This window comes from Narcine bancroftii, chromosome 11 (genome assembly GCF_036971445.1).
Source record: "Narcine bancroftii isolate sNarBan1 chromosome 11, sNarBan1.hap1, whole genome shotgun sequence".
Taxonomy (NCBI): Eukaryota; Metazoa; Chordata; class Chondrichthyes; order Torpediniformes; family Narcinidae; genus Narcine; species Narcine bancroftii.
In genome coordinates, this window is record NC_091479.1 from 46,962,632 (window position 1) to 46,976,553 (window position 13,922).

At 48.1% G+C, this 13,922-nt stretch overlaps 1 long non-coding RNA gene across 1 annotated transcript; it reads right to left on the bottom strand.

Moving 5' to 3' along the window:
- Nucleotides 1-7,028: 7,028 nt before the first annotated feature.
- Nucleotides 7,029-12,828, bottom strand: LOC138745337 (uncharacterized). The gene is made up of 4 exons (XR_011346187.1): nucleotides 12,678-12,828; nucleotides 11,393-11,582; nucleotides 10,663-10,743; nucleotides 7,029-7,495 (listed from the first exon to the last, which is right to left on the bottom strand). It is a non-coding gene; the product is annotated as an uncharacterized lncRNA (long non-coding RNA).
- Nucleotides 12,829-13,922: the final 1,094 nt, after the last annotated feature.

Sequence of the window (13,922 nt, forward strand, 5' to 3'; positions counted from 1 at the left end):
AGCAGGAGACCTTTCGGCCCTTCCACTTACAACTACCCCAACACTCAATCTAATCCTTGGGAAACACAGGATCACTTTGTCTTGGCTCCAGGATTCCTCTGATCTCAAGAAATACATTGTACCCCAACTGCAAGGGAGACTATTTATTATCAAACTTTCCTTTATATTTATTACCGCTTCCAATTTAATGGAGGACACAAGTGGTTGTGTCAGCCAGCTGGACCGCCTCGGGGAACCTCATGGAGCAGGCAATCTTGGTGAGAAGGTAACTCATCCCGCGGGAGGCCGGTAGTGACCCTACAATGTCATTGTAGATGTGGCTGAACCTATGTGGTGCTGGCTCGAATGTCTGGCATGGTGCCTTCACGTATGTCTGTATTTTGGTCATCTGGCAGAGTGTGCAGGCCTTGGCCCACTGACAACCTGTTTTTGAAGGCTCAGCAAGACCAACCGATTGACCACCATTTTGACAGTACTGATGGCTGGGTGCGTCAGATTGTGCACCTCATCATAAAACTGCCATCTCAATGCTGTCGGCACGATGAGGTGGGGTTTGCCATTGGAATGTCGCAGAGGAGCGTCTACTTACCAGGATCGATGTTAACATCCTCCAGCCTGAGCCTGGACACTGCTCTCTTGCTTGCAAGGATCTCAGGGTCATCCTGCTGTCCCCTGCCGAGGGCTAAGTAGTCTATTCACTGGGACAGGGCCTGGATAGACTTGATTGCGGGGATGGGGCAGTGCGTCACCCATGATGTGTTGAATGTCGGTAGTGAACTCAGACTCATATGAGAGGAGTCGCTGCTGCTTGGCCGACCACAGGTCCAACACTTTATGGAAGGCAAAAGTTAATGGCTTCTGGTCCATGAAGACACTGAATTGTCTACCTTCCAAAAATACCTTAAGTGCCTGACTGCCAGGTACAGCACCAATTGCTCTCAGTCAAAGACGCTGTATTTGAGTTCAGGTGGCCAGAGATGTCTGCTAAAGAAGGACAGGGGCTGCCATTCCCCTTTGATGAATTGCTCCAGTGCACCCCCTACTGCTGTGCAGGAAGCATCTACTGTGAGAGTGGTGGGTGTCTCTGGCCTGGCGTGTACCACAAGGGTTGTGTTGGCCAGTGCGTCCTTGGCCTTCTGGAACGCCTCCAAATCCTTTTGTCCCAGGTAATGTCTTTACCTTTCTCCGCATGATGTGTGCCACGGGGGGGGGGCGTGGCAAGATGGTGTAAGGATCAGACGTGCCTTCCAGTCCTCTCCTGACTCTATCTTAATGTTTTGTCTAGAAATGCCCGTTAAAATTCTTTAAAAGTTTAGATAACTTCAGTGATGTTAATTTAACTTATGATGGTAAAATTGGTGGAAAAGAGCAAAAAAAACGACAACAGATTATCAAAAAACTACATTTTCCAAAAGTTCAAGTTTTGGAGCCTACCTACAGGAAAGACATCGAGACTCAGCCTGAAATGGATCCCAGGAGAAAGGTACAGCTTTCGGATGTAGAGTTCAATATTACATCGGTAGAGCCCTCTAAAGTGGGCGCCAAACAGCCTTTAGAACAAAGAGTTACTCAGGTTCGCACATGTGCAGTACCATCTGACGGCAATGTTATGAATGAACCACTTGTAGTAACATCAGTTGAAGTACCGGCTGGGGAAAGGCATTTGTCAACTGTAGCGGTGGCACTGCAAACTGCACCTTTTGAGATAAAAGAACCTATACAACTTGATGGACTGGGGAAAACCCCGGCCAGCGTCCTCCAGTCATTGCTGGAGAGGCTGTGGCTGGGGTTTCCACACGCAGCTATACTACAAGGAAGGCAACCAGAATGAAGGAAGCAAAAGAAGACCCTTTGGTTATGCAGAAGAAGCAGGAATCTGTTGAGCCAGAATCTCTTCCAATTGAAAAGATTCTTGTGAATCTTGAATCTAAATGATCTTATACAATGCAGGGATTATACAAGATTATGACTGAACTTGGTACTAGGTTTAATACTCTGTGGTGAAAATACATTCTCAACAGATGGCTGAGTTTGGAGCTTTTAAGCTTGAAGTGAGAGATAAATTTAATTCGTGTGAAGAAGATATAGACGAAATACGAGATCATGTTTCAGATGTGACCAAAATGGTCAAAGACTTACAAACTCAAAATAAAAATTTGGTGAAAAAGATTGATTATTTGGAAAACCAATCCAGACGGAACAATATAAAGATTATTGGTTTGCCGGAAGGAATGGAGGGACCAGACCCAAGAAAATTTTTTACTGAATGGATTCTGCAGGTGCTGGGTCAAGAACATTTCCTGGAAGGTATAATACTGGAACGTGCTCACAGAGGCTTGCGTAGAAGACCTATTTCAGGTGAAAGTCCAAGACCTGTTTTGGTTCGTTGCTTGAATTATTACGACAAGAAATAATTTTACGAGTGGCTATTAGAAATGCACAACAGAGAAAATCACCCTTGATGATTCAAAATAATCGAGTTTTCTTCTATGCGGATTTGAGTCAAAAAGTTATGTTCCAATGACGGGAATTCAATTCTGCTAAAGAGTTGTTGTGGAAGAAAGGTTATAAGGCAACCTTTAGATATCCAGCTGTTTTGAAGGTTTTTCAAGATGGTTGCCAACCAAAGTTCTTTGATTCTCCAAAGGAAGCTGTAGCATTTGCTCAAGAGCTGCCAATTACTCGGTTTCAACAGAGACTTAGTCCACCGCGATCTCTAAGGAGACAAGAGATGGAAGAAAAGAGCCGTGCTACAAGAAGGAATGGTTGTAATGGTGACTCGGCAGTTGGAGCTGATTAAAAGAAGAGTTGTTCTTTTTTTTTAATTTTTTTTAAAATATTAAATAATGATGATGTTAGTTTAAGATAAAGTGAGAGTTGGGGGAGAGAACTGGATGGGCACTATTTCCTGAAAGTCATCTGCTACGTGTGAGTTATCTCACACCCATTTTTTTGGGAGTTACCGCATTGCGCGGTTTAGACGGGAGGGGGTATTTTTAACCTCCTACCTGTTTTTTTTTTCCTTTTTTTGTATTATTAGATTAAAGAGTTAAGGGTTTTCTTTTGTGTTTATAAAAAAAAGCATAAGAAAGTATTTGATTGTTTAAAAAACTAAAAATTCATGTGGTTTTTTTTGTAAAGTTTATTCAGTAGATAAGGAATATTTGAAATTTAAATGTGAATGGGATGGATAAGTTTTTTTTAAATATTTTTTCTTTAACTTTAAGGTGAAAGGAGTGGTAATTCTGGTGTATATTATTTTGCTATTTTAGTTATAGAACGAAGGGAATAATGGTGAAAGTTATAAATTGAATTGTACAATTCTTAATGAGGCTTGAATTTTGTTTTTGGCTTATGCTCCATTTGTTGAAGATATAGATTTCGTTGCAGATGTATTTTTATATTTGGATATCTGAATTTTAACGTAATGATTGGGGATATTTAAATGTGGTTTTGGAGCTTTTATTGGGTAATTATTCAAGGTTAAAAGGGAAAAATGGTGGAAGAGTACCAAATTTGAATTGTACAATGTTTAATGAGGTTGGAATTTTGTTTTAAGATGGCAGTTTATGTGACTAATATGATGTTAGATGTGAAGTTAGTTGATATTTGGTGAAGGTTTATCTCTATTGAGAAAGTTTTATTTTTCATCTTTTTTTTTCTCATGCTACAATTTTTTTTAAAGAATTGATTATTGTTTCAGAATTTTTGATAGACAATGTTACTGATTTTACTAATTTTTTATATTAAGTTTGTTAATTATATGTTTCATCTTAACTCTGTTAAATATATGCATTTAAGTTTGATTTAAATATGTTTTTTAAGTCTGATATCTTAGTATTAATTACTTTTCTTTTTGTTAGTATTTTAATTGGTTATGTTTTTGTTTTTTTTGTAAGTGGGTTTTTTTCTCACATATATTATTAACTTTATTAATTCTTCACTCTTTATTTTGGGGGGGAAGTGGGGGTTGGACTAATTTGAGTTGGGTTATTAATGTGTAATAATTATTGGGGAGGGTATAGTTTATTTAGATTACTGATACTGTATTGTAATTTTATTATTTAGTTCTTAATTTTTAAATGTAATTCTATATGTTATTCATGTTATAAAATCTTAAATAAAGTTTAAAAACAAAAAAATGATGTCGGCCACAACCGGTATGAATCGGTGATAAAAATTAATCGTACCAGTGAATTCTTGCAGCCCCTTCATTATGTGGGGTTTGAGGAAGCACTTAACAAACTCTATCTTTTCAAGCAGGGTTTAGTTCCGTGCCTGTTGATTTGACCCCCAAGGAAGTCGAACGTTTCCAACCTGAACTAGCACTTAGCAAGGTTTATATCGTAAGTCCAAATTCCCGCAGCCAGGCGCACAGTCACATTAGACGGTCTCTGTTTAGCTTCATTGCCACCACTTTGACATCTTGCGGTTACTGCCACCCTCTGCTGTTGGAGAATATCCTCCTTGATCTCAGCCCCTCAATGTAACTAAGAACCCCTAAAATGTCCCTAATGTTTTGGCCTTCATCACTACTCCTGGCAAGGCATTCTTGACACCCACAACTCTGGGTAAAAGAAAATACCCCTGATATCTCCCCTAAATCTTCCTCCCTTTGCTTTAGACAGATGTCTTCTAGTGTTTGCTACTCCCATCTGGGTTTCAGGCAAACTGAAGGGCATCTTTCACCGAGTTTCTGGTTTTCCAGCAGTTCTGGATGTCTATCTCTGGATGCTCTGCTCCGTGGACCACCCCGCAGTATCCCATCTAGTCCTGGAGTCTCTGTGTCAGCAATGCTCTGCTGACCACTGCCTGATGGCTTTGTGGTCAACTGTGTTTGTCTATGAAACCGTTCCCAGGAAGGTAAAGGGGCAAAGTCCTGCTGGCTGGAACATTGTGCAGCACCAGGGCCAGGCCAATCTTTCGCAACACCTGAGCCAGGTAGAACCTCTGCACAGAGCAGCATTTGGTGCCCTTGCACTTTGGTTACAAGCACAGCCACACACAATTATGGTCATGCTGGTTACACCCTTGTCCCCATTGATTGATGATGTACACGGTCCTTCTCCAGACTCTATTCATTTTGGACCCCCACATGAATTGAAATTTGTTTTGGGAATTGACAGGGTGGTGGTGTGGGGATGGGCCAAACATGGCCCACGTGCAGCAGGACCGAAAGTTCCTTGCACATTGCACCTGATAATCAGGTTTTACCCGAATGACAGAGATGGGTATCTGTGTGGTTCTCCCTGTCTCCTGGACCTGGGGGTCTTTGTACTGCTCCCCATCTCCTTAAGTTGGTGCTTTGTTCTCCACCACCCCCACAAGAAATCCAAGACCCCTGGATGGAGGGCAGAGGCGCAGAGAGATCAGTGAGAACATGGGTAGTTTCAACAGGGTGGGGTCCATCCAGGCGCCTGATAACAGGAGGAACCAAGTGGGAAGGAGGATGCAGGGCATTCGATAGCAGGACATTGCAAGAGAGTGGATTCCTCGAACTCTTCAGGGGAGAAGGCGCTGGTCGATCCATCGGTTTAGGTGGGGCAGGGTATAGACATGGCAGCTGACTGGAATTGTCAGCGGGTTACTGAGACCTGGGAAAGGAGGGGAAGGAGGGTGCAGTAGTGTTCTGAGAGTGCTGAGGGAGAGGCAACATGGTTGCCACCTCAAGGCAACGGTCCCCTGATTGATTGCAGGGATGGGCTCTGTAAATAGACTCATAGATATCCAGCACAGAGCATCTTTGTCGCCCTGCCATCAGGAAGGAGATATGGAGGAATAACAGCAGAGCAGCCAGGGAGGGAAATAGCATCTTCCCACAGGCCATGAGATTAACAAGGCAACATGAGCTGGATGGGAGCTAAGAATGAAAAGGGTGAGAGGAATATGGACTGATTACAACAGCTCAGCTAGCAGGAGAGAGGGGCTGAAGGGCCTGTTTATGTTTTCTCTATCTGGACCAGCTTTTGAGTTCAAGCTTTGAAAAACCCAATCATTTTTAAATTTAATATCAATGGTACAGAATGAATCAAGAGACAAGATGTCTGTCCAGCAGCAAGCGTCGAAGGCACTTCCTGAAACGGAGGCTCTGAAACCACAGGGAGGTTCTGGACGGAAAGAGGCCCAGCTTCTTCTGGAAGGAGGAGAGGAGAGGCAGGGGAAATGCGGGGGAAGGGAAGGGGAGGGGAGGGGCTAGGGATGCCGTCCACCGTTCACCTCCCCTTTCCTCTACACCGTTCCCCTCCCCTTTCCACTGCCCGTTCCCCTCCCACATCCCCTCCCCCTTCCAGTCCCCAGTTCCCGTCCCCCGCTCGCCTCCCCCATTCCCCTCCCCCTTCCCTTCCTCCTACTCCTAACCCTAACCCCTAACAAAATCCTAAACCTAACCTTAACACTACCGATACCCCCTACCACCACTCCACGTCCCCTAACTCTACCCCCACCCCATCCACTAACCCTAACTTTATTCCTACGCCTATGCCACCCCATAACCCCAACCCTAATGCTACCCACCATCCCCTAACCCCAAACCTCACTCCTCCTCTACCCCCCTGCTCCTACCCCCTTCCCCTATACCTAACACAAGCCCACTTCCCCGAACTATAGACCTAACCATAAACCAAGATATAGCCCTACCCCATGTCTCCTAACACTAACCCTAACTCTACCCAACTTCCCCAACCCTAAACTAAACCCTATCCCTATCCCTTACAACCTACCTCCTTCCCCTAACCCTACCTCCTACCCCTTCCCCATACCCGCACCCCCTACAACTATCCCCTTCCCCTAACCATACCTCCTACACCTTCCCCATACCCACACCCCCTACAACTACCCCCTACCCTATCCCTTACAACCTACCCCCTTCCCCTAACCCTACCCCTTCCCCATACCCGCACCCCCTACCACTATCCCTACCCTATCCCTTACAACCTACCCACTTCCCCTAACCCTACCTCCTACCCCTTCCCCATCCCCGCACCCCCTACCACTACCCCCTACCCTACCCCTTACCACAACCCCTACCCTTACTCCCTTCCACTACCCCCTTTCTCCTACCCCCTTCCCCTCCCCCTCCTTCCCCTAGGTTAGGGGTAGGAAGGGGAAAGGGAAGGGGGAGGGGAAGGGGAGGAGGAGAAAGGGAGGGGAAGGGGGAGGGTTAGGGGAGGGGATGGGGGAGGGGAAGGGGAGGGGGAAAGGGGAAGGGAAGGGCGGAGGGGAAGAGGGAGGTGAAGAGTGGAGGGCTGGGGTTAGGGCATAGGTGTGAGGGCAGGGGAAGGGGAAGATGAGCGGGAGGGGGTTGGGATGGAGGAGGGGTAGAGGAGAAGAGGGGAAGTGGGTGAAGGGACATGGAAGAGGCAGGGAATGGGGTTGGCAGGGCCAGAGGGATACGACGGGGAGGGGTTCAGGCCATCATGATGTTGTCCGTCCTCTGTTCAGCTGGGATGCGAGGTTCTTCTGGACTCGTGTCTTGTCTCTGAGATCGCTCCTTCTCCTGGGAAGAGAAATACGAGTGATAGAGATACTGTCTCTGAGGCCTGAACTCAATGACTTTGGAGGGTCCCAACACTTCCCCCATCATCCCCCCTACCCCTGAACCCTCCCCTCCCTCACACCAGTACTCTCCATTTTTCTTGAATTCCTGTCCATATTAAAATCCTTTTCATGCCTTTTTTGGACAAGCCTCCGCTACTACCCCGACAATGCATTCCAGCCACCCACTACATTCTGTGTGAATAAAATGTACCCCTCACGTCTTGCCTAAATTTCCCTCAGCTCACCTTAATTAGACGTCCTCTGGTATTCTCGCCCCAGGAATGCACACAATATTCCATGTGTGGTCTGACGAGAATTTTATACTTCTGCAACGATACCTCTCGGTTTTTGAACTCAATCCCCTGACTCCTGAAGGCCAGCACACAATACACAATCTTAAACTCCCTCTCAATTTGCACAGCAACCTTGAGTGATATATGGAGCAGGATCTAAATATTTCTCTGTCCTGCACACTGTTCATAATCCTGCCATTAACCAAGTGCTCTGCCCACACATTCTTGTAATCCGCATTCAATAAAGACATTGGTCTATATGAAGCTACTTTTAATGGGTCTCCAACCTTCTTTGGAATAACTGTTATTCGTGCCCTTGAAAATTACTCTGGAAATAAACCTGGACCAGTTGCTTATTTAAGTACATCTGATTTACAGGATTGAACTCCATCTCTCACTTCTCTGCAAACTGGATGACCTATGACAACCTTCTACACTGTCTACAACATCTCTACCTCTGTGTCATGCCCTGACGTACCCACCCTCCCACTCCCATCATCATTCATAAAAATCACAAAGAGCAGGGGTCCCAGAGCAGATCCCTTTGGAGCGCCACTAGTCATTGTTCCATCTACTACTACCCACTGTTTTCTGCAGACAAGCCAATTCTGAATCCACACAGCCAAGGCTCCATGGTTCCCATGCCTCCGGACATTCTGAATGAGGTCACCGTGGGGACCTTGTCAAGCACCTTACTAAAATCCTCGTGCAGCATATACAGACCTTGACCTTCATCTATCTCCTTTGACACCTCCTCGAAAAACTCAATTTGACTCGTGAAGCAGGACCTGCTCGTCACAAAACTATCCATGAGTTTGCCCAGCATGTTTGGGCATTGCCCTCGGCCCCAGAATCTGCAGACTTCCTGGCCAGTTCCTCCCTTACCCCTTCCCAGAGCTTCCGCATCCATTAGAACATCAAGCATTGCTGCCCAGTACAGGCCCTTTGGCCCATAAAGGCTGTACTGACCTTTGTAAATGTTCTCCACAACCTTTACCTGTACCACACCCATAGGAACATAGGAAGTGGGAACAGGAGTAGGACAAAAATGGCCTATCGAGCCTGCTCCGCCATTCAATACGATCATGGCTGATCTAATTTATGACCTAACTCGACCTACCCTGCCTTCTCGCCATATCCCCAAATTCCTCTATCATGTAAAAATTCTGTTCCCTCACATCCACATGCTCGTCTTAGAGACTTTTATATGTACCTATTCTACCAACTGCTATCACTTTCTCCGGTGACGCATTCAAAGCTCTCACAACTCTCTGCATAAAAAAAAATCTCCCCTCACCTGAAGCGGATGCTCTCTGAGATTTGCACCTGACACTTTAGGAAAGGTTTCTGGCTGTTCATTCCATCTAAGCCCCCCACAATCTTATTTAGAAAAAGTTATTAAGCTGTGGAAGGGGCAAGTTGGGAGAGGGAGGAGGGGAGAGAGCTGGTGGGGGAGGGGTGAGAGCTGGTGGGGAGGGGACAAGGCCGTGTTGGGGAGAGGGATCAGGACCGCGTTGAGGTGGTGAACGGACAGACATGGGTGGATCTACCTGCCGAAATAAAGGAGCAATAAGAAGGCCATCTCGGGATCTACCAGCATCTTCTGGGGCTTGATGTCTCAATGGAAAACCCCCTGAGGATGGAAGTAGGCCATGCTCTGCTACAGCTGGTACATGACTCATGAAGCAGGACCTGCTCCTCACAAAACTGGCAACACAACGATATAACATGACCCACTCTGCCTCCACACTTGCCGGGTCTATATCCTGAGGGTAAGGGGAGGTGGGTGAAGGGCCCCTCCCTGCCAATCAACATCCATCCTCATCATCCTCTCCACCCCTCTCCCCTCACTACCCTTTCTCTCCTCACCAATACCCATTGAGACCCTCATGCACCCTTCATCGATATCCAGTCCCCAGCGAGACTCAGCCAGTAAACTCCTTCATATCCTCCAACCCCACCATCCAAGCTTGCCCCAGTGGACAACTTGACCACCCAGACCCACAACCACCTTGATGTAGATCATGGGAATGGGCTGCTTGGCCTTGTTGAAGTGCTGGGCCATGCAGTGAACTGCCTCGGGAACATAGTCCAGACCCAGATTCAAATAAACCTCCTCTTTCTCTTGGACACAATACAAACATGTCAGCTGGATTTACCCTCCAACACCCAGTGCCTCTCCCAACTGGAGTGCCAGCCCCTCCTGCTCTCTGTAGGCCTGATGCCCCCACTGCTCAACACAACATTGCATGAATCCAAGGGCTCAGCGAGCAGAGCGTCAACAGGCCGTAGTGGACCCGTCCGCTGCCCCATCATTCGGCTTCTGGTGAGACTGCTCAAAATGTGCAGCTCTGACCGCCCTCCCTCGTGAGGCAAGAATTCACCGGGAGAGAAAAACCATTGACGTTTAGAGATGAGAAATGTTTGCAGCCGGGTGTTGACTGGGGTCGAACATGTGGAGGCTGAGTTGTTGGGACGATTCAGAGCAGGCGTTGATTTGGAAGGGCACCAAAAGGTTCTGGGGAAGTGAGTTATGGGGGAAAGTACATTCGTGAAATGAACTGGGGAAACAGACTGGAGGGGCTGAGTGGCCGAATTTGGCGACCTTGTCTTGTGGTCTTGGCTGCTGCTGTCTGGAGTTGAAATGGCAAGAGGTCATGAGTTAATGGGTGAGGAGCAGGGCAGCCAGCGTCAAGGAGTCGGCACTGGTCAGAGGGGCAGGATGGAGGCAACAGAGAGACTGCAGCGAGACAGATCGATTGAAGGAATGGGGAAGGTAGCAGCAAATGATATGCATCAGAGTGAGGGTGGGGTGGGTGCAGGTGGATCTTACCTTGACTACAGAGGAGTAGAAGTTGAGAAGAGGGACGATGATGGTGTGATCCAACTTTCGCACGATCTGCAGTTTGAGGTTCTATGGCGAGAGAGGAACATCAGCAAGGCTGGGCGATGGGTCGGGGACCTGAGGGGCGACTTGTCCAAGTTGAGGGGGGAGGCGGGGAGGAGATTCGTCAAGAGGTCAGAGGTGGGGAACTCCAAGGGAGGCCGAAGTGGGGGACTTTTCGAGAGTCAGTGGGGGGGACTTTTCGTGTCGCTGGAGTGGGGACTCGTCAGGGGGTTCAATGAAGTATCATTTCAGTTTTTATGATTGTTTTCCCAGCTTCTACTAAACAATGAATTTGCAGAAAATCTTTGATATTTGCCAGGTGTTGTGTGTGTGTGTGTGTGTGTGTGTGTGTGTGTGTGTGTGTGTGTGTGTGTGTGTGTGTGTGTGTGTGTGTGTGTGTGTGTGTGTGTGTGGGGTGGGGGGTTGTGTGTGGGGAGGGGGGCTGCTGTTGTGGGTTTGTGTGACTTTCTCTGTTTCCAAACCCCATGGCTGCTTTGGTCTCTGTCAGATGCTCCTCTTTCCACCCCCCTTCAAAAATGTGTTTGGGGTGTTGTTTGTCAATTGGGTGTAATTGTGTGAAACGGGCTCATGTGTCGCAAGGGCCTGTGAACGTGCTGTAGGCCTAAAGTTAAATATCAGGGTGTTCCATTTCCACACAACTGCTCCTCCCCCTCACCTTGAATCTCTTGTCCTGCAAGATCTTCTTGATGGCAATCAGCTCTCCGGAGTCCACCAGCCTTGCCTGGGACACCACACCGAAAGATCCATTGTCGATGATTTTAACATCTGTGCAGGACACCACCTTGGGGACGTTGGGTCCATGACCCGGTGTGGCCACCTCTGTTGTGACCTTATTGCCATGTCCTCTGGGGCAGAAGCAGCAGCATTTACACACCCAGAGGGTACACAACAGGTCATTTATCCCAACCCAGCCTTGCTGTCCAAGTTAGTCTCTACCCCTCCCTCTAACTCCCTTCCAAGGTTCTCCTAAATGTCAGAATTGATCTTTTGTTGGTTCGTTCCAGCCTTTCAGTAGAAATATTGCCACCCCAGGTCCCTCTTTGATCACTCTCCTCAGACTGAGGCCAGTTCTGCAGCCGTTCACTTTGTTTACAACCCTCCCTCCATGGGAGCACGTCCCAGGGAGATGAAGCACTCTGAACACCACCACGGGTTTAGCAGAAGCCCTCCACATTCCCAGAAGCTCAGCAACACCGTGATCTTCCATGATGCAAGCGAGACCTCGTCGCCTGAGGGAGAAGGTGGTGCGGAGAGAGCCCCACTCTTCACCGCTCAACTCTGTTGGGTCCGCCGCAGCAGAAACACTTTCTAGCACCTTGATCCAGGTCCACTGGGGGACCCCCGGTTGGGGGGGTGTGTGGGTGTATGCAAGGGTGGAAGGGATTTTGTAACCACGGGTGGGGGGGGGTGGTGGGTGGAGGAGCGGTCCTGTCTCTCAGTGGACAGATCCCATTCCAGGTGGAGGGGGAGCTCTGTCCCATTTCTGTTGAAAGGTCTACCTTCCATCCCCCTCGCAACTTCTCTTCTCCCTCAGACACCTCACACTCTCCCCTGCCCCGATTCCTCTACCACACTCTCATCCACCACCCAACACCACCCCCATGGTTTCCCCAGTGCCTTCCGTCCCCTCGCACCCCATCCCCCCTGCTCAACCCTATGTCCCCTACCTCTGATCCAATCTCCCTTGACATTAGCCTGTGGTGCAACCCAATTCCTTGGTTCTCCCCTCCACTCCTACAGACCCCATCCCTGTATTCCCTCACATGCCATTGTTCTCCCCTCCCCAGTCCCCTCCAGCTGCCTCATAAAGTGCCCTGCACTCAGGATGGGGAGAGGGGATTAAATGCAGCCTCCATTCTCTCCGCCCACACTGGGTGAAGGATGGTGCCAGAGGAGGCTCTGTCCCAGTCGGGGAGCCTGTAACAGGCTCTTTATCTCACCCATGGGTGCAGGGTGCATTTAAACACAACCCTGTTGATCAGAGGGTCCCTGGGATGAGACTGCGTCCTACTCCGACATGGGGGCCAGAATCCCCTTCCAGGAGAGGCATCTTTCTCTTGTTGCTGTGCCATGACACGACTCAGCTATGGCTGCCCCATGCAGTGACATCATCGCCCCCTCTGTGTCATCATCTCCCCCCTCTGTGACACCTCCCCTCTCTGTGACACCACTAGTGTAATGGGCAGGGACATCCAACCATTTAAATCCTCCTCAATTTCCCCAAGCAAGGGGAGAATAATTCAGCTGGTCTAAATTACTCGTTGTTATCTATTCTAACTCCTAGACATTTGATTCCATTTTGCCTCCACATTTGTTGACTATTTTCTTGACATTGGCTCTAATCCCCCTTCCTAAGTGACATGATTTTGCACATATCCCAAAAGAACTTATACCCAGAGATCTCCCCATAGTCCTCCAGGGTGGAGCACAACTTGGGCAATGAGTGTGTCGGGTCTGTCAGATATATCAGAACAACTTCTGCAAATAAATTGATTTCATGCTCTTCCTGGCCTGTTCTGAAACCTTTAATGCCTGAATCCTGGCAAATGGCCTCAGCTAATCGCTCCATGGCCAGTACAAACTCACTCACTGGGGGAGTGGGGGGGAGTCAGACCTTGATTGGCATGGCTGTTGGCTTCCTCTGTCCCTCTCATCTCGACATCAGTGGCTCAGGTTCGGGGAGTCTGCGCTGCCTCCTGCAGTGCACAGCAGCACTGCTGGACCACCTTTATCTCCTTATTTTCCTGGGCCCTCTCCAAATCTTTCCTTTCTATGATCTCACATTGGTTTCTCAGGAGAAACACTGGCAGCCAAAAGGCACCCTCTGATTCCCCTTAGATTTTGGGAACCCCGACTTCTTGAAGTGGGACAACACGTGGTGACCTATTTTCTCAAGATGTGGATCCAGGAGCTTGGACCAGTCTACCAGTTTGCCGTGGTCCGCCAGCATGCTTGCCAAGCTCCCCAACCCTGCACTCTCGTCAGTACACACGCAGATCTTGTTCTCCCTGCCTGCACTAGATTTCCTGCCCCGATTCCAAAGCATCTCCACTGCAGCTGTGTTCAGTCGGAACCCGAAGGACCCTGCTCACTGCACCAATTATTATGTGTGTGAAACTGATTCGAGGGGTCCCAAGGGTGGCGAATTTGAACACAGTTGTCTTTTATTGACACATGTAGTGAAG